The sequence below is a fragment of the Chelonia mydas genome, chromosome 6, assembly GCF_015237465.2.
Source record: "Chelonia mydas isolate rCheMyd1 chromosome 6, rCheMyd1.pri.v2, whole genome shotgun sequence".
Classification (NCBI taxonomy): Eukaryota; Metazoa; Chordata; order Testudines; family Cheloniidae; genus Chelonia; species Chelonia mydas.
Window position 1 is genome coordinate 34,272,858 of NC_051246.2, and position 16,470 is coordinate 34,289,327.

General features: G+C 42.5%; 1 protein-coding gene across 1 annotated transcript in view; it reads right to left on the bottom strand.

The window, feature by feature from the left end:
• PDE3B (phosphodiesterase 3B) overlaps positions 1 to 16,470 on the bottom strand; it is a 249,828-nt gene that overhangs the window by 92,097 nt on the left and 141,261 nt on the right. The gene's annotated exons all lie outside the window — the stretch shown is intronic.

The window sequence follows — 16,470 nt, forward strand, 5'->3', positions numbered from 1 at the left end:
TCTTATCTACAAACATTATAAACATTCACTGTAATATTTATACATGATATTTAACTTATTTGACTCCCATAAATGATGCTAAAAAGTAGACTTTTTTTATTATGTGCACTGTAGTATTGTCTAAAGGCCTCAACTAGGTCAAGGCCAGATCATGGTTGACAGAGTGGAAACATGCAGGTAAATGAAAGTCTGTGCCCCAAAGAGGTATGTTTCCTGCATTTAAGGTTCAGAAGTTCAAAAATGATTCGTGCTTCTCAAATTAATTCTGAAGCAGCAATAACTAATAGCCGTGTATACTTGTGGTGTCTTCTACCCCCTCTATTATCGCTTTTCAAAGTTTACACCAGAGATGTACAAACAGTATGAACTATCATACATAGCATCACAAGCAAATTTTATTTTAAAAAGAAGTCAGCTGGGATGTTCTCAACTGGTGGACCTTAATCACAAAACTTATCACTCTCCAGTAAGTTCTACTTTCTGCACACTTAGCCTCTATCAACCTAGGACATAAGATATAATTACTATTTATTACTATTTGTATTTCAGAAGCACTCAACATCCACAATGAGACCGTTTGAGTGTGCAGACTCCGAGATGAAGAATCAGCAAAGTAAGGCAATTTATAAAAAGGTCTATGTAGAACTAAGAAGTGAGTGAACAGTGGCTAATGTCTTAAAATATGAAGTAATTCATATGTTTAGAACAAACAAAAGAGAATACATAGACTTAATCTGTGACATTATTAAAAGATACTGTTCATCTACTATTTAAAAAAAAATATTCAAAGCATAAAAAAGACAGGCAGGGCTACAAGATTTATTTCCAGCACTGGCAGATTGTCCTGTTAGGAAACCAATAAGGCATTGAATTTGTTTACTCTGGAAATAATGTACTTGAAAGGTGACTCAAATTTCACATGAAGGCCACAAAATGCTTTCATAATTAATTTGGTTTTATTACCGGATAATATTAATTAGTAAATGGATGGACATGAACTAACATTCAGAAAGGAGAAGCTTTAACTTCATATTAGAATGCTTTCTCTTTTTAAAAAAATTTAGGGTATGGAATCAGAAGTCAAAGAAAGCAAATGAGGCTACAAGCAACAAGAAAATTAGAACTGGAATTGATGATTCATTGAAATACCTGAACTGAGTAACAGAACAGAGGAACAAAGAAAAGAAAAACAAGTAGTGAGAAAGTATTTGCAAAAATTCAAAGGACAAGGAATTCTGAGGTGACATTTAATATCTTTTCTTATTTTTCCTCTTCCAAAAAAGAATAGCCTTTCCCATCCCCACTGCTTAAAAAATCAAAATCAAATAAAAAAAAGTTGTCATAATTATCACTGTAAATATTTGTGTGGTTTCTGACTGTGGCCTTGTGATGGAAAGTTAGTATGCCCTGGTATTTAGCTAAGGTGAGGTTTTCTAAAAAATATAGTTTAAGCATAAATCACTTTGCGCACTTTTGTATAGTAGTATAGCTTATTCAGTAAAACCTATACAATAACTAATAGTTCAGAACAAAAATTAGCACTCCACTTAGTGAGTGGCACACTAGCAGGCGGGATAAATTTATGCCCCAGCTTGCAGCAAACTAAGTGTTCCTATAGACAAGCCCTAAGAAGTTGTATTGGTATGTTCCTAGTACCAGTCACTTCTGAGGTGAAAGCATGGTGGTTTTAAAATAAGGCCTTCAAAGCAGAAGAATTAAGCAGAGGAAAACGGATAATCATGTGGCGGAAAAACTTTGCATAGCAACATATGGACTTGGAATAAGAGGAAGTTCCTAAATATAGTCCAGTGAATTAGATATACTGCGCCAAAAAGGATACACTTACCTGTAATTCTGTTTCCTATGACATATTTGACAGGATTACCACTCTTGGGTTTCATCTTGCTAGCATAAAACAGAGCAGATCTCCTTGGTCCTAAATGAAGTAGTGGAGAGCCTATATCTACTAGGTGCTTTTCTCTTGAGGGAAAGTGATCAGGGACAGAATTTAAAGCGATGTCGCTTGAGAAATTTCCCTAATCCTCAGAGCTGTTGGCAACAAATCAGCCAGTTTTATGGGCCCTCTTTCTAGAAGGGCTTTGATAATACTCTGGCAGGAACACAGGTGTTGCAGAAAGAGGAGGAGGAATAAATTGAGATTGAGGAGAAAGGAATGGAGTATTGCAGACCTTGGGGCGAGTACATTGCCAATGGCTCTAATCTATAGAGAGGAACCTTTTAGATAGGACAGCAGCGATGGTGGTTGAATGAATACTGGTAGGAGCTAAAGTAGCTGAATGTGAGTGTGTTCCACAAGAAATGAACATGAGGAAGTTAGAAATTATCAAAACAAAGCCTAAAGAGAGACACAAACCAGACTTGAGTAAAATATGTTGGCAATGTGGACCTGTGTGACTGTACAGCATATGGAAAGTCTTATCAAATGAACAGTAGTTAAAAACCATTTGGCTAAACTATAAAAGTGGAGACACCAATTAATTAGTAAAAAGGGAAAAGAAAATTGCCTGTATATGATTAGGATATGATCAGTTTATTCCTAGAAATGGTGATCTAGGCCTGATCAAGCAGAACAAAATCCCAGGATAATGTCTGGGTGCTGGAACTAATGGTAGGGGGACTTTCTGTAAAGTTCAAAGTAGAAACAGGACTAGAGGCCAATGTTTGCCTATGAGACTATGCTCAATGTTCTTATATATCAGGGGGGCTAAACCATGGCTTGAGAGACACATGCAGTTCTTTTACAGTTAAAGTATGCTTGCGGTGCCCCCCGACATTCTTTGCCTATCAGACTTGACGGGAGGGGAGCTCAGGGTTTCTGCCCTGTGGTGGGCTGGAGGCTAGGGGCTTCTGCCTAGCGGGGAGGCAGGGCTAGGGGCTTCTGCCCCACAAGAGGCCCTTGCAGGGCAGAAGCCCCGAGCCCTGGCAAACAAGCCTGGCTCTTGAACTTCTGAAGATTATTGTATGCGGCTTGGAGAGTCAGTAAGTTTGGCCACCCCTGTTATATAGACAAAAAATACAAAACTACAAGAATTTGCTGACTTTGAACATCAAGTCAGAAGAAAGGTTATCTGGGAATTCTAAACTGGTCACCTCACAACATAGTTTTATGGAATTTGACACCACCAAGTTAGAAAGAAAAGGCGTAACTTGTGGCACCTTAGAGACTAACGAATTTATTTGAGCATAAGCTTTCGTGAGAAGTGAGCTGTAGCTCATGAAAGCTTATGCTCAAATAAATTTGTTAGTCTCTAAGGTGCCACACGTACTCCTTTTCTTTTTGTGGATACAGACTAACACAGCTGCTACTCTGAAACCTGTCACCAAGTTAGAGTGTCTCTGGGTCAAATCTGCCTGACCTTCGGATTTCTCAGCAATAGAAACAAACAGACTAGGAAAATTCCTGAATGGTTTTGTTCTACTTAAGTCAAAAAACAGCTCAGAGAACATCTAAAGCACAGTTTCACAACCCGAGGTCATGACCTAAAATTGGGGCCCCAGAATGTATCAAAGAGTCGGGGGGGGGGGGTGTTCTGTCCCTCGGGGACATGGGACGCCCTTTGGGGTGGGTGTTGCAGATCTTATTCCGCAAACACACACACAGCCCGCAGAGGCAGCCCTGGTCCCACAGAGCTGGCTGGGCTCAGCCTTGACTCCTGGCATTGTGACCTGGTGCTCAGGGTTGCAGCAAACACTCAGGTTTGGTCCAGCTGCCATTCTGTCATGATGACAAGGAACCACATGAGCCAAATGTGAGTGAGTGGTGCTATGACCCCATGCACCAGGTTGCAATGCATGGCTGGCTCCCAACAGTGTGGCTGGACCAAATCTGGGCAGCGCTGCAACCTCAGAGGTCACAATGGTTGGAGCGGGGAGCCAAGCCCAGCCCAGCCCTGTGGGACAGGAGCTGCCTCTATGGTATGCACGGTGTACTTATTTAGTACTTATTATGATAATATGTGTATTATATATCTTGGGTAAGAAATATTTAGTAAGCCAGCGACAAATGAGTCCTGAGCCCAGAAAGAATCACTGATCTAGAGTATGTAACATAGCCTTACCCTTGGATGAATGTGGCTTTATGAAAAAACAGGTAAGTTTATAGTCTGATTTAAGCGGAAATCAGAGTTCACTTTGGGGAGAAATTTAGAGTGAGATTAGAGCGTAAGCTTATCTCTCTGAAAAAAATCACACAGTGGGATGGCAGACCATGAAGCCATGTGACCTAAAATCCAAATACAAGTCTTCACTTTAGTACATATGCTATTCTGAAACTGATTAATCAATTCTAGCATGTTGTTGAATCTAGTCTATGGCAGTTATTCTTGAGCCACTGTGGATTTCATTACAGCCCCAATAAATACTACCTTTTGATCTGGGGTTAATTGAGACTTCTTGTTTATTCAGTTCCAGCCTGCAGAACAGATGAATGATATACTGAACACTGTTTATCACCTGTTTGGGAAAAGACCCGCTCACCAACCAATAATCTTGATCACTGCATTTCAACTTGCGGATTGTGTCCTCTGCAGGTCTCAAAAGGCAAGTGGGGGATCACAAGGTGTTAAATTTTATTACAGCCAAAGCAAAGAAAATTTCACTCCTCTTCAAGGTCAAGTGTTACCCGTCAATCTCTCGAAATACACACACAAACCAATTCTAAGGGCTTATCGCTATTGTAATTGAAACATTTACTATAAGAGTTTTAAAAAAAAGTAAGGGACGCACACAAATGTTTGATTTCAGATAAGGGGTTGCCAACCTGAAAAGACTGAAAAACACTGGTCTAGATACAGGTAAACCAACACATTCCTTTTCCCGACATGTGCTGCCAGAAATTTCATGAAGGTTCTCAATGTCATCAACAACACAAAAGGAAGGACTCTCTACTGATGACGTGCATTTTATCCCACTGAAAAATGAAAATATTTCCTGTTTGCTGGCTGGCTGGAATATGTGTCTTGTAGATCAAAAGCTGCAAACCAACTTACAGGATCTAGGGAAGAAGTATGGAGAACAAGATTACCATTTGAAATTTGAACTGGCAAACAAAAGGAATTTCTCAGGTCTAAAATTGAACACGAGGTTTCTGATTTCTTAGGCACTAGACAATATTGGGAATGGAACCCTTTTCCTCCAATACTGAAGGGGAACCTCCTCTATAACACTGAGAGCCAGCAAAGATTGAACCTCCTGCTGAAGGAGACTCTTATGAGAAGGGTCCCTAAAGAGGTGGATTGGGGTAGGAATTTCTTGGAATTGCATAGAATGACCTCTCTGAATTATTTCCAGTATATATTGGTCTGTAGTATTATTCCTCCATCCCTCCTGGAATGGTCCCAAAAAGGGGTAGGGAAAGTGAAAAGATCTTCCAGGATTGGTTGGCAGCACTCGATATACATGTCAAAATGATTGCACTTGGAACCATACAACACCTTAGCATTCATCTTAGTAAATGTAGACAAAGGTCTCCTCTTACAGAATCACCATTTGTTGTTAGAAAAATCTGATGTTCTCTGATAATGGAGTAGTGGCAGACTGCTATGCAGTGGTGCAAGTAGAATTCATTTCTTACCGGTACGCTGCACTCATGGGAGGGAGAGTATGGCCATTCTTATATTCTTATGTTCCTTCAAAAGGAAGGTCTTCTAGTGTAGTTTGAACCTTCTTTAGCAATCCAAATGACTAGAGCCATGACATGCTGCATGATGATCACTATCAATTGCGAAGCCATATCTGAAGAATCAGTTGAAGCCTGTAGGGAGGCCTTCAGTATTAATGGACCCTTCAAGATTTAAATTTTTCCCTGGAGTCAGAAGAAAGTTTTTTGAGAAACTAAGCAACCTTGCTCAGCACATGGAAATCATAATGTGAAAGAAGGGTCTGATAATTCACTATGCAAAATTGAAGGCTAGCTGACGAATAACTCTTTTTCCTCAGAAGGTCCAATCTTTTTGACTCCTTTTCCTTTGGAGTAGTTCTAAAATATTGATATTTTGACTTCTCTTGTGCCATGGTCACAACTAAAGACCACAGAGAAGGATGAATGTAGAAAATACTCAAAGCCCACTAAAGGAACCTAATAGTTTTTTTCAAATTTTGTGGAGGTTGGTGGTACAGAGGCTGGAGTCTGACATAACTAAGTCTTCATTTATATTGCACAAGCCCCTCTGTAGTGGATGTATGTAATAAGTTCAACAATTTACACCCTTTCTCTTGGACAGGCTGAACTGCATTTCCACAACTTCTGCCACTCTGCAAGTCAGGGGTCTCAAAGTCCTGGCCCACGGGCCATCTGCAGCCTGAGAACCTCCCCACTGCGGCCCGTAGAGGAGAGACGCATGCAGATATGCTGCCCAATGTCTGCTGCAGGCGCCGCCCTCGCAGCTCCCATTGGCTGGGGGAGAAGGACAGAGATACCATCACTAGTCACCAGGCACAGTCAGCCATGGAGGCAGTGTCACTTTTTTCCACAATGAATATAAACAAGTCAAAATACCGAACACAACTATCTGATGCACACCTTGCTGCAATCCTGAAGGTTTCAACTGATCAGTCACTGAGGCCAAACATCAACAAACTGACAGAACTGAAGCGTTGGCTGGTGTCTGGCAAACACTAAAAACTCTCTGCAGGTGAAGAGCTATATAAAGTTGTATGACAGTTTTATTATTTCTAAGAAATTCAAAATAAAAAATATAAACGTTTTCTTTTCTGAACACCATCTTCAGTGACATTACTGGCCCGCTGGGAGGATTTGAGGACTTTCACTGGCCCTAAGGTAAATTGAGTTTGAGACCCCTGCTGTAAGTCATTCCATAATCATCTGACAAAGACATCTGGGTCTCATCTGGTGACTGTGTCCTGGGACAGCTTCAGGAACTTCTTGAGGTATATATTCACAGAATCTGATGTGGAGAAGATTTCAGTAAGCAAGATGAGTACTTTTCTGTTATAGATGCTGTTGCTTTAGAGGTGGGCCTAGGGAGAAGGAGATCTAGCTCTGGAACCAGAAGCTGAAGAATGCTTCAATGTAGGATATGAGCCCCATGGGCACCACTCAGGCCAAGCAGTTTGTCCATATGGGTATGCCAGGGTGGCCATACCCATTGCGGACTTTTGAACATGTCTATATTTACCCGTATGCCTGACCTGACTCTCAAATAAATAAATAAGTCAGTCATGAGAGGTATCCCAAAGGCTAAGAGGGTGAAACACCTCCACTAATAGAAGATGAAGAGAAACATCCATCTTCTTCTTCCAAGAGACCTGCTTGCAAGGCAGTGTAAGAATTGCCCCCTGAAAGGGGCTTACCACCATAACTCCCATGTGACTTAAAAAGCATCTCCTGAATGACAGAAACCTCTAATAAGGGGGAGTTAGGCTGCATGGAAATAGTCAAATCATTGTGTGCCATATGCTTTGGCACCAGGTGGTGCTGTGGCATAGGTTGGCCTGGTAATGACGAAGCCCACACTGGGGACACTAATACCAGCAGCAGTAGCACTGCTGCCAGAAGAGTCAGAATTGGGATTATTGAAGCAGCAGCAACTGGCTTCAAATGCACAGGGCCTGACAGCTGCTGTGCTGAGAATGTCTGCACTGAACAAATCAACACTGCAGAAGATTATAAGTGTGCCAGCATCTGAAGCACATGATCAGAGCTGGTCTACGTGTTTTACTGCCCCAGACAGAAAATGGTTTTTGTGCACTACCACCACCACCCCTTTCCCGTCCCCCAGCAAAAGGCATAAGCAAACAAACACACACACCGGCAAAAAAACAGCTCTTTCTTTTGGAGGAAGTCTTGCCAGGAAATCTTCCTCTGCACTCCTGCGGAGTGATACTTGTCACTGCTCACAGCTGCAATGGCAGGAATGACCAGAGTCCCAGAGGTTAAGGCAGTCGTTGGGGCACTTTTCACTGACGATTGTGCTGACTAGTGGGTTCTGTCTCCCATCTAGTTCAGAGACTAGCCTCCTACCTTTCTTTAAAAGGAATAACTTCTTCCTATTACTCCTAGATTTAGCTGCCCTTTCAGTAAGGGCTTTACAATTCTTACATTTCTCTTTTACATGGCCCTCCCCTAAAAGGTCAAGACAGTATAAATGCGTGCTACTAATGGTCATAACTACCCAACAAGACTCATGAAATTTAAAGCCCAGGGGTCTTAGTCCCAACATAATGTCAGACGCCCCTGTACACGGCAGAAAATAAACTAAATAAAGCTAAAACCCTCTAAATTATTACACCAATTACTAAATCTAAATAACCAATAAACTATTTATTAAAAAAAACTAATCAAATATGTGACGGGGGGGGAGTGGACAGTACAGCTGGGTATCTGTCACAGCAAAAAGCAGTGGAAAGAAACCGAGGGTTGGCTTGTCATTCTGCCCCCTTTATACCTTTGAAGGAAGAGAGGGACTCAAGGTCATCAAGGGAGCAGGTGCAACCAATGGACACTGCTGGCTAAAGCATTCTGATATCTAGTGCATGGTGTGCAGGTAACCATAAGTGGAACACACAGACAAACGCTTGAAAAAAACCTCAGATTTCACCAATCCTGATAAGAGGCAGAGCAGCTGTGAGGTATGGAATCTAACCTGCTCAATTGACATTCTAGCAATAACTGACCTTTATCACCAAGGAAAGCCTGATTGCCAGATACAAAGATGTATTGCATACCTTGGGGAGCTTGAGTAACAGCATCATAAACATACAGCTTACTTGTTGTCTGCAGATGTTGGAAGATATCCTTAAGCCTATCTAGCACAATGAAAGGCACTCTGCACAAAATTTAGAAAACAGGATTTGTAAGCAGAGTTCAAGGACTCGTGAACTGGTTTAACAGCCTTGTGATTATACAGAAGAATGGCACACTGGGTATGTCTGGACTCATAGGCCTGAAAGTCAGTACACAGACAACAGCACATCATACTCATCACACAGTACTTTGAGCTCTGTGTCAGGAAAGACAATAGTCTCCACCTGATACTATTCTTGATTAACAGGATGGAAGTTGGCAGATAAGGTTGGATAAGTTACCCTTGTGTATCTGCACACTCAACAACCCTATGGGGAACATACCATTTATGCCACCTGCCATGTGGAATCAAGTCTGCAACCAGGTATTCCAGCAGAAACATCAGGAGATCTTTGGCCATATTCAAGGAATTATTATGGCAATTATATTATCATTATGACAGAAACAACAGAGCTGCATGACCAAATCTTGCACCCAGCTGATAGGAATGGCATATACCAAAAAATGTCAAGTTCAATAAAGAAATGATTCAATTCTAAACTATTTTTATAAAAAGTTTGAGACAGACAGTGATAGTGCAAGAAGTTAGATCAGGGGTCGGCAACCTTTCAAAAATGGTGTGCCGAGTCTTCATTTATTCACTCTAGTTTAAGGTTTCGCATGTCAGTAATACATTTTAATGTTTTTAGAAGGTATCTTTCTATAAATCTATAATATATAACTAAACTGTTGTTGTATGTAAAGTAAATAAGGTTTTTAAAATGTTTAAGAAGCTTCATTTAAAATTACATTAAAATGCAGATCTTATCAGTTTAGTGTGATCCTTGCCCTTGCTTTTCCTTGCTGAGTTTTCCAATGTCTGGCACGTATTTGGATACTTTAAGCTGCACACAGGCTTCTGAGTGATCAGTTGTTAACCGGCTCCGAGAGGGACAGAGGACAGATTTTATGTGTGAAAATACCTGTTCACACAGGTATGTGGATCCAAATGCTGAAAGCATTGCAAACGCAATTTTCTTCAAACAGATAAATTTCACTGGCAGGGATGTCCAGCAGGTCAGAACAGAGTTTCAAGTGCACTCCGCAGATCTCCAAACTTTGATGCCCACAATTCTGAGCTTTTTAACTGAATGAGCTGCATTTCGAAATCTTCAACACCCATCCTTTGAAATACAGACAAATCCAAGTCGCTTTCGTTGAACTTTTCAGGTTTAATTAGAAAAGAAAGCATTGGGCCAAATAGCTGGAAATCTTGAAATCTGTCAGAAAATTCTGATTCCAGTTCTTGCACGTACATTCTAATCTCATCGTCAAACGCAGTGTGCTGTTCCACGTGTCATGATAGTGATGTAAGCAGTAAATCAGGACTTAAAAATATCCCAGTACATAGAATCATAGAATCATAGAATATCAGGGTTGGAAGGGACCCCAGAAGGTCATCTAGTCCAACCCCCTGCTCAAAGCAGGACCAAGTCAGTTAAATCATCCCAGCCAGGGCTTTGTCAAGCCTGACCTTAAAAACCTCTAAGGAAGGAGATTCTACCACCTCCCTAGGTAACGCATTCCAGTGTTTCACCACCCTCTTAGTGAAAAAGTTTTTCCTAATATCCAATCTAAACCTCCCCCATTGCAACTTGAGACCATTACTCCTCGTTCTGTCATCTGCTACCATTGAGAACAGTCTAGAGCCATCCTCTTTGGAACCCCCTTTCAGGTAGTTGAAAGCAGCTATCAAATCCCCCCTCATTCTTCTCTTCTGCAGACTAAACAATCCCAGCTCCCTCAGCCTCTCCTCATAAGTCATGTGCTCTAGACCCCTAATCATTTTTGTTGCCCTTCGCTGGACTCTTTCCAATTTATCCACATCCTTCTTGTAGTGTGGGGCCCAAAACTGGACACAGTACTCCAGATGAGGCCTCACCAGTGTCGAATAGAGGGGAACGATCACGTCCCTCGATCTGCTCGCTATGCCCCTACTTATACATCCCAAAATGCCATTGGCCTTCTTGGCAACAAGGGCACACTGCTGACTCATATCCAGCTTCTCGTCTACTGTCACCCCTAGGTCCTTTTCCGCAGAACTGCTGCCTAGCCATTCGGTCCCTAGTCTGTAGCGGTGCATTGGATTCTTCCATCCTAAGTGCAGGACCCTGCACTTATCCTTATTGAACCTCATCAGATTTCTTTTGGCCCAATCCTCCAATTTGTCTAGGTCCTTCTGTATCCTATCCCTCCCCTCCAGCGTATCTACCACTCCTCCCAGTTTAGTATCATCCGCAAATTTGCTGAGAGTGCAATCCACACCATCCTCCAGATCATTTATGAAGATATTGAACAAAACCGGCCCCAGGACCGACCCCTGGGGCACGCCACTTGACACCGGCTGCCAACTAGACATGGAGCCATTGATCACTACCCGTTGAGCCCGACAATCTAGCCAGCTTTCTACCCACCTTATAGTGCATTCATCCAGCCCATACTTCCTTAACTTGCTGACAAGAATGCTGTGGGAGACCGTGTCAAAAGCTTTGCTAAAGTCAAGAAACAATACATCCACTGCTTTCCCTTCATCCACAGAACCAGTAATCTCATCATAAAAGGCGATTAGATTAGTCAGGCATGACCTTCCCTTGGTGAATCCATGCTGACTGTTCCTGATCACTTTTCTCTCCTCTAAGTGCTTCAGGATTGATTCTTTGAGGACCTGTTCCAGTGGCGCTGGAACAATTTTTAAGGTGGGGGTGCTGAGCTGTGCCCCCTCTTGCCCCTGTCTGCACCCCTCACTGCCCCAGGCTGGGGCCAGTGGGCCAGCTGGGGGCGGCTGCAGAGCCCCAGGCCAGTGGCCAGGACCCCAGGCTGGCAGTAGGCTGAGTGGGGCCAGAACCCCGGCTGGCAGGGGGACGGCGGCCGGTACACCAGACCAGCAGTGGAGCTCCCGGGACTGATGGCCGGGACCCGGGGCTGGCAGACAGAACCCCAGCTGGCAGGGGGCCAGCGGCCGGTAGCCCAGGCCAGCAGCGGAGCCCCCAGGACCGGTGGCCAGGACCCAGGCCACTGAAAATCAGCTCGCATGCCATAGGTTGCCTACCCCTGAGTTAGATCTTTTGTAGAAAAAGGGCTCTACAGGAAAAGAAACTTGCAGCTCCATGTAGTAATGACATGGATGCAAAAAGGATGGTCAAGACACAAAGAGATGTTTTTCCTGCTACTAAATCCTTCTTGCCTATGAAGGATCTGCTTTTCTGTCAGGACAGAACCCTATTTGTAGGAGAAAAGGTGGCTGTATCTAACGTAGTATTGTTTCAGTATTGTTACATGAATCTTACCAGGACATGCAGAGAACCAAGCTGACAGAGAAAGCAACAACATACTGGACTGGCATGTCTGGCGATATTGAGAAGATAATAAAAGGATGTTCAAGGTGTGCACGTAGAAGTCCTAGCAATTCAAAAGAGCTGTCATGAGTTTATGAGGTCTCCAACAATGGGAAATACGTATTTGTTTGAAAAATACTGAACCACATGTAAAAATAGCAAGATCTACATTCAAAGTATTAAGGAGTGATAAAGATCCCAGATAAAACTGCCAATTCAATTATTGCTAAACTAAAAGCACTATTTATCTGGCATGACGCACTGTGACCACTTATATGTGACAGTGTCCCATTTGTGAGCTTTTAGTTCCAAATGTCTGCAAAGAAGTGGAATTTGGGTAAACAAGTGTTGCAGACATACAGTCATTGCTCAAAAATGGAGGGGAATCAGGGACAAACACACACTTGGTCATTATGGAATATCATAATGTGCCAGTGACTGGCACATAATTAATCATACTCATCAACCCAAATATTAACGGGAAAATTGCTCAGAGGACAGAAGGAGAATCCCAGTGGTAGCAGCCTTATAGAGATTTCAGAACCTCAGTAAAGTAAAAGAACATCTGGAAAAAGCTCAGAACACACAAAAGCAGCTATCCAATCACACAGAAAGATTTCTTACAGTTGAAGTAGGAAGTCCATGTCAGGATGGAAGTAAGTACCAGATTACTGCCTGCTCTTTTGGACATGTCAGACAAAGACATTATTCCTGTGCAGTGTAGAGACCACTGGAAAAAGAGATGCTTGAAGACCTACTTGCTCGGTGCAGGCAGTGCTATCTTGGCTCTGTCCTTCAGTGCTGATGGAGTCATCAGTGCCGGTGGTGGAGGTCACTGGTAAGGGTCTCTGCACCGTGTCTCTCACTGGCATGGTCGGTGCTGCAGAGGAGGAGGCACTCTTAGATTTGTGCCTTGACTCCTTGTCTTTCCAACGGGGCTCGGCAGAGGTCCCAGTGCGGACGGTGCCAGAGGTGCCCGGTGCCTCTAAGGCGCTCACCCGAGTGGTGATCTGCTTCGAGGACAGCGACCTGGCAGGAGACCATTTCTTTTTATGTGGTTCTTTCTGCGAAAAGGGCGTGGCTCTTTTCCTCGATCTTTTAGAGGATTGAGCATTGTCCTTAGTTAAAGTGGATTTTCTCGGGGAGCCACATGAGGAAAGGGGTCTGTTGTCCTGGAATGGAGACTGGTTTGAGAGATTTCTCCATTAAAATCAATTTTAGGTGGAAGCCTTGGTCATGCCTGGCTCTCGATTTCAGGTTGCTACAGTTAGTGCACTTTTGGGGGATGTGCGACTCACTGAGGCAGCGAACACATAGGTTTCCATCTGAGATAGGCATAGCTTCATGGCATGAGCTGAATCTCTTAAAGCCGGAGGAACCAGGCATTGTTGAATGGGTTAAGTGTTCCCCGCTCTGAGGGAACTAATGGGAAAAAGTTGGATTTTTTTAAACTAAGTAAACAAACACTAACTATAGAATAGAATACATAATAGAAAACTCTAAAACTACTTCTAATTCTATTTTTCTAGGCTTAAGAGGAAGACGCTGGGAACCCACCACAGAGCTCTGTCTCAGGCCAAGGATGGTTGAGAAGGAACTGAGGGGGTTAGGCTGCATACACGCTGGACGAGGCACCAACGATGCTGCAAGACAGCTATTGTTCACATACAGCCTGGATGGATATTGGTACTGAAAATCTCCAATCAGCGGCGTTGGGACACACCGACACCTGAAATGGAGCACCCACAGGGATATCACTCGAAGAAGTGAAGGTTGCAAAGTCAAGCGACAAAGAATTAGGAAATGCCAGAATTAAGATTGTACATGCTACATTAATTTGTCCTCTTGTGTGTATGTATAATGGTCATATACTATTTTTTCTACAGGATCGCCGCCTCACTTAGTGTTCATGATGGACAGTGATCACTGATTTCGTAACTATTAAATTTGTTTTTTATCCTTTAAATTATAAGTGTTGTTCCATGGTTTATTTACTGCACACCATGCAACTCTGCACTGAAAAAAGCTTTATGATGGGCTTTACTCTGGTGCTAATCCTCATAGTATGTGAGTACTATGGGGGGAGGGATAGCTCAGTGGTTTTAGCATTGGCCTGCTAAACCCAGGGTTGAGAGTTCAATCCTTGAGGGGGCCATTTAGGAATCTGGGGCAAAAATTGGGGATTGGTCCTACTTTGAGCAGGAGGTTGGACTAGATGACCTCCTGAGATCCCTTCCAACCCTGATATTCTATGATTCTTTAGTACTTCACAAACATTAATTCATATATCTTCACAAAATTCCTCTAAGTTAAGAAGGAATGGAGAGATAAAAGCTAAAATAATCACAATTGTCCACTAAATTTGGTTACCCAACTTTGAGACATCTAAGGCCTTATTTTTCAGAATACTACACATTTTTATGGACTTTATAAGTTCATTGAACAGCTCCCATTGACTTCAGCTACAGCTGTGAGCACTCAGCAGTTTTGCAAAACCAACTGCAGGTGCCTCAAATTGGGCACACATAAAACAAGGAATACACAATAGTTGCCACCTGTGAAAGGCTTATTTTAAGTGACTTTCCCAGAATCAGACGGGAACTCTGCACCAGAAGTAGGAATAAAACCCAATTCACTATTGTGGCATTCAACTGCTTAAGCCATGAGGCCATTCTTTCTCTACCTGCAATCCTCTGCTTCATTCATTCCACACCTGTCAGCTGCTTGAGCAAATGAGACTGAGGTGCAAAAGACAACAGCCTCTTTTACTAGACAACTCTAGTTATCCTAGTGCATGGTCCATCCTGTGCACTGAATAGGACAGAAGTTCTGTGGAAAAATAGTATATGATCATGTAAACAAAGACTATTATAATGACTATACCAAAGGGGAGTGTATTAAGGTTGTACAGGCAACCTTAATTCTGGCATTTCCTAACCTTTGAGTGCTTGACTTTGCAATATAAACAGTCGTTAAACTTAATTTGGTTTATATATTTTCCTAGATTCTTTTTAAATGGATGAAACTCCATCATGTGAAGTGATATTGACCATCCTATGTCTCATCAGCACTATTGGAACTTTAGATATAAAACACATCTCTACCATTGGAGCTAATGGAATAACAGAGAGAATCAGAGCCTATTATTGCTATGTGGACCAGTCTCTAAAGGGGGATGAGACGCACACTTTGCAAGTAGGTTTTTTCAGCTATTTATCAGACAGCAGAGGACACAGACTCGGCAATCTTGGGTTCCAGTCCAGGTCCTAAAAGGGAGCATACTCTCTTGGCTACAGATCCTTCTATCCTTGTCCACCATGTCTGCCCCCTCTACCCTTAGCATGTGTCCCCTCAGCCTGCCTCTGCCCCATATCTGACATGTATTCTCCATCTGCCCTCCCTGTTCCTATCACCTTCCACAACTTGTCTTTGCCTCCCCCATTCCTCTGCAGTCCAGTTAGGCTGCTTCCTCCTTTGCGTCCATGCAGCCTAGGCATCAACACAAGGAGCACTGAGAGCACCAGAGAGGCAGTCTCTATGCCCTCAGTTCCTATGCCCAGAGCCACTGCAGCTTGGAGGAATAAATACTGGGAAAATTCTGCTCAGCCCCTGCAGCCGTGGGATGGAGCACTAATAGTATAGAAAGAAAGTTCAGATACTTTGGCTGCCAAACTCAAGCAGGCCTTTACTGAGCACATGCTAACTACGTTTTTAGAGAGGCTTCCAACTGGCCTAACATTTGGGATGATTTTCATGGGGATGGGAAAAAGCACACCCCCTGATACCAGGTCAACTCCCCTGCCAAATTTCAAGTTTCTGCTCCAACACACTGAAACACTGGAATTTATCAATGAAGTATGTACGTATATATGAGGTTTTAAACATGGGAAAAAACATTTTTTTCCTAACCTTCTTTTGAAAAATGACTGAACCATTTTAGCTGAAATCTTAAAAAAAGTACATAAATAAATGGTCCAAGGGAGATGCCCAGCATGGAAAATTTCAGTCCAAATGATTAAAGTTTGATAAAGTTATAAGCAACTGAACACAAGATCTTATAATAGAAAGTGCTAGGTAATCTTAACTACATGTATCGCTACCAGCTCTGCATAAAATTATAAGTATACTTTCTTAATTTTATGCATTTTTAAACTATCATCCCAGGAATGTGCCTTATTGGGAAGAATTTACTTTCACAGAGAAATACCAAAATAGAGGTGTCAACAAGCCCAGCAAGTCACCTTGAGTATGAACCAATATCAGGATATTGTCATTGTACTGACTCTGCAATACCTGCACTCACAAACCTGC